This window comes from Pocillopora damicornis, chromosome 12 (genome assembly GCF_964200805.1).
Source record: "Pocillopora damicornis chromosome 12, jaPocDami1.2, whole genome shotgun sequence".
In the NCBI taxonomy this organism is placed as follows: Eukaryota; Metazoa; Cnidaria; class Anthozoa; order Scleractinia; family Pocilloporidae; genus Pocillopora; species Pocillopora damicornis.
The window spans coordinates 17959512-17972155 of NC_142681.1; the positions used below are offsets into that span (position 1 = coordinate 17959512).

The following is a 12644-nucleotide window of genomic DNA, read 5'->3' on the forward strand; positions in this document are numbered from 1 at the left end:
AATTCGTTGGCCAGTTTTTCGCCTATAGTTGAGAAATGTTCATTAAGTATGTTCGCTTTGTCCAGATCGGAGGTGACAACTTTTCCATCCGCATTCCTGATCCCTAATATCGGGGTAATCGATTTGCCGTTTGTCGCATTTTTTACCAGTCTCCAGTAGGATTTACAATCCTTCACTTCATTGAACAGTTCCAAATAGTATCTGCTCTTAGAAAGCCTCACTTCCCGTGTCACTCTATTCCGCAACTCCGAATACTCAGCCCACAGGTCTGGATCACCCAGACGTTGTGCCATTTTAAGCATTTTGAAACGTTTATTCATCAAGTGCCGTATTTGCGGTGTTATCCAAGGTACCGAGACGCTCCTAATTTTAACTTCCCTGTAAGGCGCATGCACCTGACAAATATCTTTGAATATGCGTAACCACGCCCAATAGCAATCGTCTGGATCGTTAAACACTGAACATACTGACCACGGGGCACTCTCGATATCCTTCACAAAAGTAGCTTGATCAAATCTTTTGAAGGTGCGGGCCCTGACTATCTTTGGAGGCGGCCTTTTTATTTTGGACCATATTGTAGCAAGAACCAGCTTATGATCTGAGATTCCCAACTCAGTTGTTTTAATAGTTCCTTTGATAATCTCCGGCTTGCTGGTAATAACCAAGTCAATCAGTGTTTTTGTCTCACTTGTAACTCTTGTTGGCTGGCTCCTATCGTTCATTACGCTATAGCTGAATTGCTGGAGTATATCTTGTAATCTTCTACCGGCGTATGATGTAACACCCTTGTAGCTACGAAAATAGTCCGAGTTAAAATCACCGACAAGCACCACATTCCTGTGCCTAAGCCACATTTTCTCCAGACAATCACAAAATCGTTCGTAGAACTGGAAGTCAGAAGGAGGTCGATAACAATTTCCTAATATCAACGCAGACGAATTATGCATAATTTTGATCCAGATTAATTCAACATCAGGGGGCTCTAGGGATTTGAGCCTTGAATAACAAATATGGCTCGCAATGTAAATCAAGCAGCCACCTCCATCCTGTCCCGTATTTCTGTCCCTTCTAACAATCTTATAGTTATCCACATGTAGTTGCTTGTTCGATATTCTCGCGTCTAAAAATGTTTCGGTAATTGCTAAAATGTCGAAACGACACACTTTAAGTAATAGCTTGATTTCATCCATCTTATTCCTCAAGCTTCGAACATTCAATTGTGCTATACTGAAATTATTTGAGCCACGGTTGATTTCACTCGCAAAGTTGAGTAAATAATCTTCACCTTCCGTAGATATGCCTCGCCATCTAGGATTTAGTTCTACATCACCAGAAAGTAAAAGTATCTGTGTAGTAGCCACAGAGTTTGCATAGTACAAAACTCTGCATGAACTCCAGGAACCCTTGCGTTTACAAAAACCGCCAGAAGTCGCGGGCTTGAAGTTGTTGTCGCCGGCAGGAGTCCGAAGACAAATAACGCCCTCAATTGCAGTACTTAGTGTTTCTGGTACAATCAAGGTAGTGTACTGATGAAGAGGATACTTAGCTGCATTATGGATGACATTTAGATGTGTTAAAACCAAGCCTAAAAGTAGAAAACCTCTTTGAACCTTGGAGCTACAGCAAAACGTGACCGCCATTATGCTCTCATTATGCTCTCTCTCATTATGAATTTACAAAGTTCGGCTTTCAGTCAAAAAATGTATCTTTGTTTATTTTGACGTAATTAAAAGTTGTGTGCTCCACTGTCTGTTCTGATACAATTTATTGCACTCCCACCCTTACTGAGTTTTGTTTATGTCTTCAGCTGACGTGAAACATTAAGTGCCAAAACATCTACCATTTCAAGTTTCCATTATTTGATATAATGGCTCTTTATTAGTTTCCATGAACTATTTTCTGCTGATAACATGAACATGATCATGAATGATAACATGAGTCACGTTTATGAGGTAAACAAACCGATCGATTCTTGATCACCGTTCTTGTCGATCGGAAAATCAAAATACCAGCGTGATATTGCCGCGAAGATGAAGCAGTAATGTTATTTGATTCGTACTTCACATTCGAGTCGAAGCTTGGGTGGCACAGGTTATTTCTTGCGGTGGAATCGACGAGGGGAATTCAGAAAGTTGTAGTGTTTGAATTGTTGGAATAAATGGTCGCATGGGGATGGTAAGTTTAACGAACAATTTCAAATTTTGCCGCCTGAATTGAAAGTAAAGTTCATTTGAATTGCTTTCGTATGTATTTCTGACGGTTTTAGATTTACCTGCTTGATTTATATCGGTTACGCTTCATGTTGACATCCCTCAAAATGGCAGCCAAACTTGGAGATTGCCGAAAATTAGGTAAGTTCACGGAGCTATAAAATTCTCGTAAAGGTCGGGCCGCAAAGTTTTTTTTCTGTAGTTACCTTTTCTATGGCACCTACCTCCTAGCTATGTTAGTTGGATCAGTTAAGAACGCCTCACTTTTTCAAAAATTTACCTTGAATTTGATCGGTTTTGGCGTGTTTGATTTAGGCGAACCGATAAGGTGTCATTCAAGTCTCCTTGTTTCCTTGATTGAAACGTGATGTTTACGAAAGTCGCCTCGATAAATAAGATAGAGTTAATATACATGGCTGTGGTATTTGTTTTTTGCTGAGTTCCGTAGTTTTTCGTAAATTGTCCTCCAAAGTTGTATGAAATTAAAGTCTTGAAAAGTGTCACGACAAGCCTTCGCTCGAGTGAAATTTAATTTCCGTAAAACTCTGAAAAATAAAGAGATCCGATCAAACTGATTGTGGTTTTAGTATAGGTACATGAATGTCTTACAACACATGAGAAACGAGCGAAATCCGTGTCTCAAGCAAAATCGACCGGACCGCTCTTACAGAGACACTCTCTTAAAACACCGCAAGAATGTATAATTGATACTATCTTAAAGTTTCTTGTGTCTAAGAGTAGCAATTCGTCCTAAAGAATAGGGGATTTAAATATTTTGACTAGCCGCAGGGTACGGAACTTTAATTCTGAACGATTCTTGGCGACTACTTGAATAAAGATCTGTATAACTGACGTCACGCAGTCACGAACACCTTAGGTTGTCTGTGTAACGAAGGCTATTTTCAGTTGTGATTTGCGTGACGTTCAATACCCTTTTGTTATGTTTTGTGTGACATACCTTCGAATAGATCGTTTTCACGTGACGTCACATCATTTCCGGTCGGCCATATTGGTGTACCACTTTCGATTGCGTAATCCCCGTAATTTTTCCACAATTATCATTCCCACAAGTAAAATGGATTCAAAAGAGTAAGAAAAAGAGTCCCAGAACAAAAGCGGGGTCGACTATTCTTTTCCGATATCCGAATACGCGAAGCAGCTGGATTTTCCAGTCAGAGATCGATATTTACAGAAAATAGCGGCAATTGGAATTGATCCAGTTTTAGTCGAAGGGAAGGACTTTAAGCCGGACTGTTTGCCTCCTGTTGAATCCACACATATTTTGTGTTATCTTGTCTTGGAGACAAGTTTCCTCACTCAGAAACAGTTTAAAGCTTTCCGAAGTCTTGAAGCATATAACCAAATGGTCTCTGGTTTATCGCAAGCGTGCAAGGCCACATAATCGCCGACAAGTTTCTTGTTTTAGCAAAGGTGAGACATTCCCAGCGTATGAACGACTCTCTTATTTCATGTTGGGTTATCACGGAAAGAGAAGGAACAATTTTGTTTGCACACTGCTTAGGTTGCAAGGCTGGCCTGGCAGAAACCTGTTCGCATATAGCAAACGTGCTATTTTATCTGGAAGCGTGGACAAAAATTAATGGCAGACTTGCCTGCACGCAAGTGAAGTGCTCGTGGCTTTTACCTACCTACGTCAAACAAGTAGAATATGAAAAGGTGCGAGAAATAAACTTTACATCCGCAAGGAAAATAAAAAACGATTTAGATGCCAAGATTGAGAACCTCTCCAATGTTTCCAGCCCTGATTATGCTAAAGGAAACGTGTCAAAGGAGATCCCTGTTCCCTCAAAACCGGAAATGGATACCTTTTATGCTAAACTTAGTAAGTCTAGTAGCAAGCCCATCGCTCTAAGCTTAATACCCGAGTATGCAGACAGCTATATCCTCAAAAGTCGCTGCGTACCTACAATTAGCGATCTGTTTGATAAGAGGTACCTCGCTCTGAGTTATCCTGAGTTATTAAAAGCTTGTCAAGAGGTAGATATTGAGATTACAAAAGAACAAATCTTACAAGTTGAGAGAGATACTGTCGCACAAGCGAAGGGTAACTCTCTGCGATGGTGAAACCACGGTCAGCCAAGACCAGATCCCCAGGCAACAACTTATTTAAAATTCCACAGTTCTCAGTTAAATATTTGTCTGATGTTCGTCCTCCCCAAGCTTGGGAAACATAGGAGATTGTACCTTGTGGAGTTATCCCAATCAGCACCTTAACAGTGTTATGGTGTTTGTACGATGACCATGTCTGTGCTCTTGCGAGCAGATTTGATGGTCTATTAATAAATACTTCGAAGCAATCAATAATCACGGTAGTTTTGTTTCCAAATGAATATTTAAAACACTGTAGCATAGTTCGCCATAAATCCTCACGTTCAGGCCAGTTGATAAGTGGAGCCAGGCGTACATCTAGCGCTATCATCCAGGATGAAAAAATCCTTGAAACTGTTGAAAGGGAGACATTAAAGCGATATGAAAGATCTTGATGAGGTGCGTCAAGTTTAAGTTTTATCAAAGTCATGACAAACTCTTGAAATGTGGTCAGATTCTGGGACTTGTAAGCAACAAACGGAGAAACATGTTCGAAAACATTTTTGCAGGATATCGAAGGAAGGCAATCCAGTGTAGAATTTAACTTTTTCTTCGTTTTGTACAAATTCCCACCGATCAAAATGGTTTCCGGTCAATGTTTAGAGAGCTGAATAAATATTCAAACTCTTCAGTTTGTGTGCCAGCTTCAACTGTTAATTTTTTCTCTTCGTCCTCATTTCCTTCAAAGCTGAGGTTTGAAACCTGTTCACCGGGCTCATTAAGTTTCTGTCTCTTCGCCGTTCGCTCTAGTTCTAGCTCTTGTTCTCTCTTTTCAAAAGCCGGCTTCTTCACTAGTTCACGTTCCCTCGCTCTCTCGCTTCGTTTTGCCGCCGCTTCTTTATGATCTGCTCGATCAGACGCTTTCTTGTGTCCCAAAAGCAATGTCAGAACCCAGTCAATATTAAATTTATCCCAGCTCTTAGCTGCCCTTCCTGAAACAAAATGCTTTTCGCATACACGATCGTTTTCTAAGATCTCTTCGGTCAGATCGTCACTGCTTATCGCTGAAATCCAGCGCGATCTTCTTTCTTCGGATAGTTTCTGTGCCTCTTCGCCTTGATTTGTGACCACAGAAGGCACCCTTGCAAAGTACAACCCTTTATCTCGTCCACTTTTGCTGCCACAGCCAACGATCAGACACAAAACCATGTTCCACGCGAAGGACGCTACTAGTTTGTTTACAATTGAGGTACACCAATATGGCGGCGTAGCAACGGTAGTCAAGGAATTGGTCACGTGAGTTAAAACGATCTATTGTCGGCATTATGTTTCATTCGGCCACGAGACGCGGGTTAGTTGCAAGCATAACCAGATCGAAGGATTGTCGAAATACAAGAATAATTTAACGGGGAAAGAGGTATGTCATCTTATTTATTCTTGTATTTATAAACCGAAACGCGTCTAATCAAAGGTAGTTTTGTTTCGCTTTAGATATTTGTGTTGTTTTGATTTATCTATATGCACGCCCCGCGTGTTCGAGTTCAGGACATTTCGATTAGCGTTTCTTGTATGGTAATGGCCTATTTTAATTTATTGTATTTCAGTTTTCACGAGCTTTCCAGTGATTAATAAACCAGTTGAGACTGATAGATGCTTGGAGGTTCTGTCAAAATAAGACATTTCCCTGACGCGGCGTTGTTCAAGTTTGATTTGATTTATGTTAGCGTCCGCCCCATTACAGTCTGTCCACAGGCGGCCCAAGCTCACGTCTCGAGAAAAAGCCAACGATGAATTCATGAACGCGTCACGCGTTGTGTGACTCGGTGTTAAGTTACGGGAGGAACCGTTGAAAATTTGAACACGTTATAAGGCATAGTATGGGGAACGACATATGGTCGATTTACAACGATAAATATTTCGAAATCTGAATATTTTACACGTAAAATCAATAAAAACTTACTCATGCCCTGTGTATCCGTCGTAGTTTCTAGCGATTTCTGCTGTTTTAAGCTTGCTTTACCATCACTGTTAACCATGTCAAAAGACGAATTCGTCTTTTGACATGGTTAACAGTGATGGTAAAGCAAGCTTAAAACAGCAGAAATCGCTAGAAACTACGACGGATACACAGGGCATGAGTAAGTTTTTATTGATTTTACGTGTAAAATATTCAGATTTCGAAATATTTATCGTTGTAAATCGACCATATGTCGTTCCCCATACTATGCCTTATAACGTGTTCAAATTTTCAACGGTTCCTCCCGTAACTTAACACCGAGTCACACAACGCGTGACGCGTTCATGAATTCATCGTTGGCTTTTTCTCGAGACGTGAGCTTGGGCCGCCTATGGTCTGTCTGCGGCTCATTTCGCTTTTTTTTCAGACTTCACAAAGTAGTTGTTAATAAAAGGAAACACTCTAGTCTAGTCTGATGCATATTTTAAATGCTGACGTTCTCAGTTCGATCCTCTTTTCCTGATGCAAATCAAAATTAGCTAACATTATTAGTACAGAAAAACTGTTCGTATGCTTACAATTTGCTTACATTGGCAGATTTTTTTTTAAAACACAGATTGACCAACTTCCCGAGGAAATGTACTCTATGGCGCTGGCAAAAAACTCCTTGGATGATGCTGTTGATCTTGCGAGGACAACAAGAGCCATGAATATCAGCACAACATTAAAGCATTGGTAAGGGACTGATGATTATTACCGCCGGATGGGAAGGGGGTTAAATTTACCAGATCCCCCCATAAGGCTTCTTTGATATTCCTCACTGGCTGTTAAATGGCAGTTTATTTTCTTTAGTCCCCTTCATACTGTGCTTGCGACCACTGATTCCCTTTCTGTTCCCTTTGCAAACATTGTGATTCCCCCCAGTTATACTCCTCTCCTCCCCCATGCAATAGAGGGGTGGGGGGGGGGAGGGGGAGGTGGGGGTTACTGGTCCCTTAGGAGTACAATTACTATTTCCAAAAACCTGGGGATGTAAGCCGGGATAACAAGCACTCTATTACAGTACTGCAGAGTAGGAAAAAAATCCTGGTCATGGAAGCTTACTTGTGGGAGCCTCATGTGTGTTCAGTTGTTTCTTTATTGGCACCATTTAAGGTCTAAGACTAAAGTTACAATGTTATGTATCTGACACACACAAACCAGGTGCACCCTTTGAAATCCATTCAGCCTCTCTCAACTATTGAGCTGAATTCTGAAAAATAAAGATTCATTCCTGATCTTCTATACCATCCATAATACAACTGATGGGTAACAATCAGAATCCTCTCTTTCCCCTGTTTCTGCACAAGTTATGAGAATACATAGTACTGCGATAACTCGTTTTGATAACCTAAATCGTCTTCCTTTCACAAAGTAGTTGTTAATAAAAGGAAACACTGTAGTCTAATAACTTGAACACCCCTTAGTTACAGAGAAACACTTCTAGTTTCACATTCAGATAATTAAGACTCGATATTCCAACTTAACCTTGAACAGTGAAGAGGAAGTGATATTTTGATATTGGGAGTGAAAGGGTTAAGGCAATCAAAGTTTTCACATAATATAACTTTACCTCTTACCTTCTTTGTATGCAAATCTTAAAACTGTCTATATTAATCCATGAAACTTATTTACATTGACTTAAAACTATAAAAAGTACTACACTGTATTTATATTTGGTTTTTACTTTTAAACTAAAGTGCTTTGCGTAGCTAAGAGTAAACTTAACCCTTTAACTCCAAATATATGACTGTTAATTCTCCCCTCTGGCTGCTACACATTTCCTTGTAAACTGATTACCAGAATTTGGTGTTTGATCAAGATAACAACTTAATGTATTGATATTATGGGGAGAAGTTACATGTGAAGCACTTCTGGGAGTTAAAGGGTTAATGTAAAAATATCAGAATGTGAGGGAATTTAATTTATAGGTATTTTAAAAGGAACATATGATATCCCTCTCCAGGATTTTAATACAAATAATATTAGAGAATAAATAGGGGAAAACTGAAATTATCGAAATATACAGAGAAGTTGTTAAATTAGACAGAACACTATTTGATTATTGCACATAATTGTGTAAGCTTTTAAATACTGTGTTGTCATCACAGTAAGGTCAAAGACTAAATTGACTGTGGGTCCTTTGTCTTCTACAAGATTATATGATCAATTGATTTTTGTCCGCGATTTTTATGCTAGTTATACTTTAATTATTGCACTGAAATACAGAAAGAGCTTGTAAACATACTAGAGTAGTATAATAAATGAGAACCTTAAAAAATTTACACATGTATAAACTTATTGTATTTATCATTGGGTTTACCAGAAACTGGTATTAACAAGAAGGGACGCAACGTTAAAGAAATTTATCTACGTAACTCTGTGCGTTTCCCTAATTTGTTTGTAAAATTATGAACTTCCATCGCAAATAATTTTCTATCCTCATCTTTCTCAGAGGTAGAATATCATCGTGAATCACATTTACTTGATCTGGGTTTCGTAATTTTTCTATAGTACTATAGTAACTGACTCAGTAACTAGAACAAAAGAACGGATTGCTGTTACAGGCTAGCTTTATCAGTCAGCAATGATTCTTAGTTCTCCGATTTCGCGCAAGCCATAAGTGTCTGGTTATATATTTATGGTTAAAATAAGTAATAATCAGGCCATAGTCACCATTTCAGTAGCTTCCTTTCCAATTTGCCGCCCAGCACGAGTCAACACTAGTTTCATAGACTTTCTGTAGTATGGCAGTCTCCAGGCGTAAACGAATGCGTCAGCAGCTACCTTAATAAATAACATTTCGTCTGCAATTGTCATGGCAGCGAGGAGGTGAAGCGTGTCTTGTGGTGTCTCCAGTTCTGTGTAAAACCAGATATTAAGTGTAATGATATGAGCAAGAGTGCAAGCAATTAGTATTGCTGATAGAAACAAAGTTGCCACCACAAGTTGTCTCAAGCCTTTATCGTCTTCATTTTGGCGAGATTCTTTGGCAAATCGGCGAAGTGACCTCAGAAGTATAGCAGAACCAACGAAAAGCAGGATTGTTATGACTGTGGCGTGGAAATGGAGATTTATCTGAAGGAGGCTTCTTCGGGAGACTCCGATGAATTGCAGAAGAGTGAAACCTGTGAAGTACAGCGTCGAGATACCAACAAATACAAGGATCCTGCGCGTTGTAATGGCCGAGCGGTAACGTTGTGGGTGAGTTATGGCAAGGAACTGTGTCCAAATGAGAGCGAGAACGAGCAAGAATGACAAGTTGAGGCCTACGGTGGAAATAGAACTTCCAGTTCTTAGCAGGCTTTCGTATGATCGGCCTGGATACAGTGACCATTTCAAATAACTTGCCAGGCGGTAAGCAACGAAGAGAGGCTCGATAACAAGACCGGTTGTGAAATCAACAACAGCCTAAAGCGATGATGAGATACGAAGCTGGTGTACGGAAACATTTGAGAGGATCTTTGTAAATAGTCAATAATAACAGGAGGTTACTAATGACTGTTATCGGCGACAGAATCACCAGGGAGATCCCTGTGGCGAGCTGGGTGAACAGATATAACCTTACATCGATCGAAGAAGAATTTGATGTTGTGCTGATATTCATGGCTCTTGATGTCTTCACAGGATCAACACTGAGCGTCGTCCAAGGAAATCTTTTAAGCTAACGCCTGCATAAGCTGCATTTCTTTGGGATGTTGGTCGATCTGTCGAGTTTTAAAACAATTGTGCTTCTTTTAACTCGCAAATTGTAAGCTTACGTAAAGTACTTCTGTGCCTGTAATGTGAGCTATGTTTGAATTGCATCGGGAAAAGCGGATGGACCGGAAGACGGCAGCACTTAAAATATGCATCGAAAAAGGGATATGAACCGCAGACAGACAACATTAAGTGTTCGTGACTGCGTGACGTCAATTATTTGAATCTTTCCATACTCTGAGGGCAGAGTATATTTTACTCTTACACACAAAGATAATTACACATTCTTGAGGTGTTTTAATTTAATCTAATGAATACGATTGCAGTGAATAAATTGCAATGGATCAGAAGATGGCAGCATTTAAAATATGCATCGGAAAAGCGAAATGAACCGCAGACACTCAAAATTAAATGTTGGTGACTGCGTGACGTCAGTGATATAGATCTTTATTCGATCGTTCTTGAATAAGATTCCGTATTTTTAGGGCAGCCAGACTATTTTGGTTTTATTTTACTCTTACACACAAAGCCAAATAATTCTAAGCAGCGGCTCTTACATCCGTCAAATTACCTTGAGAATTCAGTGCAAAGTAATATACTGCCACTACGGACCATTTTTAAATGACTCAGCAGTATCTCTGTAAGGAGGAATCAAAGATGGTTACTCTCGAGGTTTGGAGAGTTAACAACCTGAGAGACACGGTTTTCATTGAAACAATTCCTTTTTAATATGTTTAGTCTTGATTTCCTTGCCTTATTTTTTACTGCTTAGAGTTTGGTGATGTTGTCTGAACTGTGGGATTCATTCAAAACTTCAAGCATCAAATTCAAGGAGGGGAAATAGTACAAGGGAAGGAAACAACCAATTGCTGTATTTTAATTGATAGTTTTAGGTAAAAAAGCATTTTAAGGGTGAAAAAATTTTAATCAAAAGATGTTTAACTTTGTGTTGTGACGGGTTTTGTCTGTTTGCACAATAATTCGTTCATTCTGTTGACTGCAGTTTATGTAATTGTCAATACTCATGTTCAATCCTTTGACACCTAAGAATGACTAGGATCTAATTTCTCCTTACAGTATCAACTCTAACAAATAAAGGTGATGAAAATGAAGGAAATGATCACCAATTCAAGAAGTTTATGATTGCCACACAAATTCTCCTTGTGATTACCATAGGAAATATAAAGAGAAAAGTGTGGAGAAAATGAATACCAATTTAAAGATGTAAAGGGTTTTTAATTTGGATCAGCTTTGAAAAGTTTACATGACCCCTCTCAGGCGAACCGACTTTACGTAAGGAAACAAAATACTTGAAGAGGCGACCACCACAGACAAATTTAGAAATGCTTTTCCTTTCGGTTCAGGTCTGAATATCTTCACTTTTATCAAATAAAAAGTAGGACAATCCTCCGCTGAATATTTCTACTGGATCGCTGTTACAACGAGGATCACACAACTATGGTAGAGTGCCACTTCTGCGACGCTGAGGTTCACCAATAAACTCGCTAATCGACTTGCGTTAGCCAGAAAACTATTGCTTACAGTTGCTCTATCACCTCTCATCAACTTTGACTTTCTGAGTCAAAAAAGCGTGATTATTGGGCCCAGATCCAAAAGTAAAGGCTATTTAAATACAACTGCGCGGTGGCATATTCCTTCTTCATAGCGATGAGCCTTTCCTTCATCAACGACTGATTGACAAGCTTTGGCCATATTTGACTGAAATACTGCCAAGGTATTGCATCGGTGAAGGTGCGTTAAGGTTGTGAGGCTTATATTTTAGTTGAGTGTCTCCCAAACCGAAGACCACGACCTGGATGTCTGAGAAAGATGATTTTATATATATTTGTATATATATATATTTTTTATTGATGATTCATATCTTGAGAAAGCAGACCCAACTTGGCTTTCCGAAAGATCAAATGAATTGAGCACAGTGGGTTTGTACTTCAAGAGCCTGAACTTTACTATATCTCTGGCAAACTCTTGTCATTTTGAACGATACATTTTCAATGCTGGGTACGTACGGTTCTAGGAGGTTCGAAACCGATGAGATTCCACGGTCCGATCATGGATACAATTATTCCAAAGATAGGATCGAATTTAACTTTCGAATCATTATGAAGCATTTCCATCTGTTTTGTTCGTGACTGACCTGTAAGCTGGCTTTATATAGCTAAGTGTCAGCCACGTTAATAAAGTATGTATGTATGTATGTAAACAACCTAAATTGAGATAGTGTAGTTTATAAATATTTTAAGAGGTCATTTATTTAAGAACCTAAAACACCGCAAGAATATGTCTATGTCTTAAAGTTTCTTATCAATATCTTTGTGTCTATGAGTAACATCTCGTCCAAAAGAATAGGGGATGTAAATGTTTTGACCGGCCGCAGAGTACGGAACCTTAATTCTGAACGATTCCTGGCGATTAGCGATTACTTGAATAAAGGTTTGTATAACTGACGTCACGCAGTCACGAACACCTTAGGTTATTTGCGTGACGTTCAATATCCTTTGGTTTTGTTTTGTGTGACATACCTTCGAATTGTCGGCATTATGTTTCATTCGGCCGCGAGACACGGGTTAGTAACAAGCACAAGCAGATCGAAGGTTTGTCTAAATACTAGGAAAAATAGAACAGGGAAAGAGGTATGTCATCTTATTTATTCTTGTATTTATAAACCGAAA

General features: G+C 39.3%; 2 pseudogenes across 1 annotated transcript; one reads left to right on the forward strand and one right to left on the reverse strand.

The window, feature by feature from the left end:
• Positions 1-3150: 3150 nt before the first annotated feature.
• On the forward strand, positions 3151-4295 carry LOC149036804 (uncharacterized; annotated as a pseudogene).
• Positions 4296-7336: 3041 nt separating this feature from the next.
• LOC149036805 (uncharacterized) lies at positions 7337-10181 on the reverse strand (annotated as a pseudogene). Its single transcript, XR_016181510.1, has one exon. The product of XR_016181510.1 is annotated as an uncharacterized LOC149036805 (transcript).
• Between the last annotated feature and the right edge of the window lie 2463 nt (positions 10182-12644).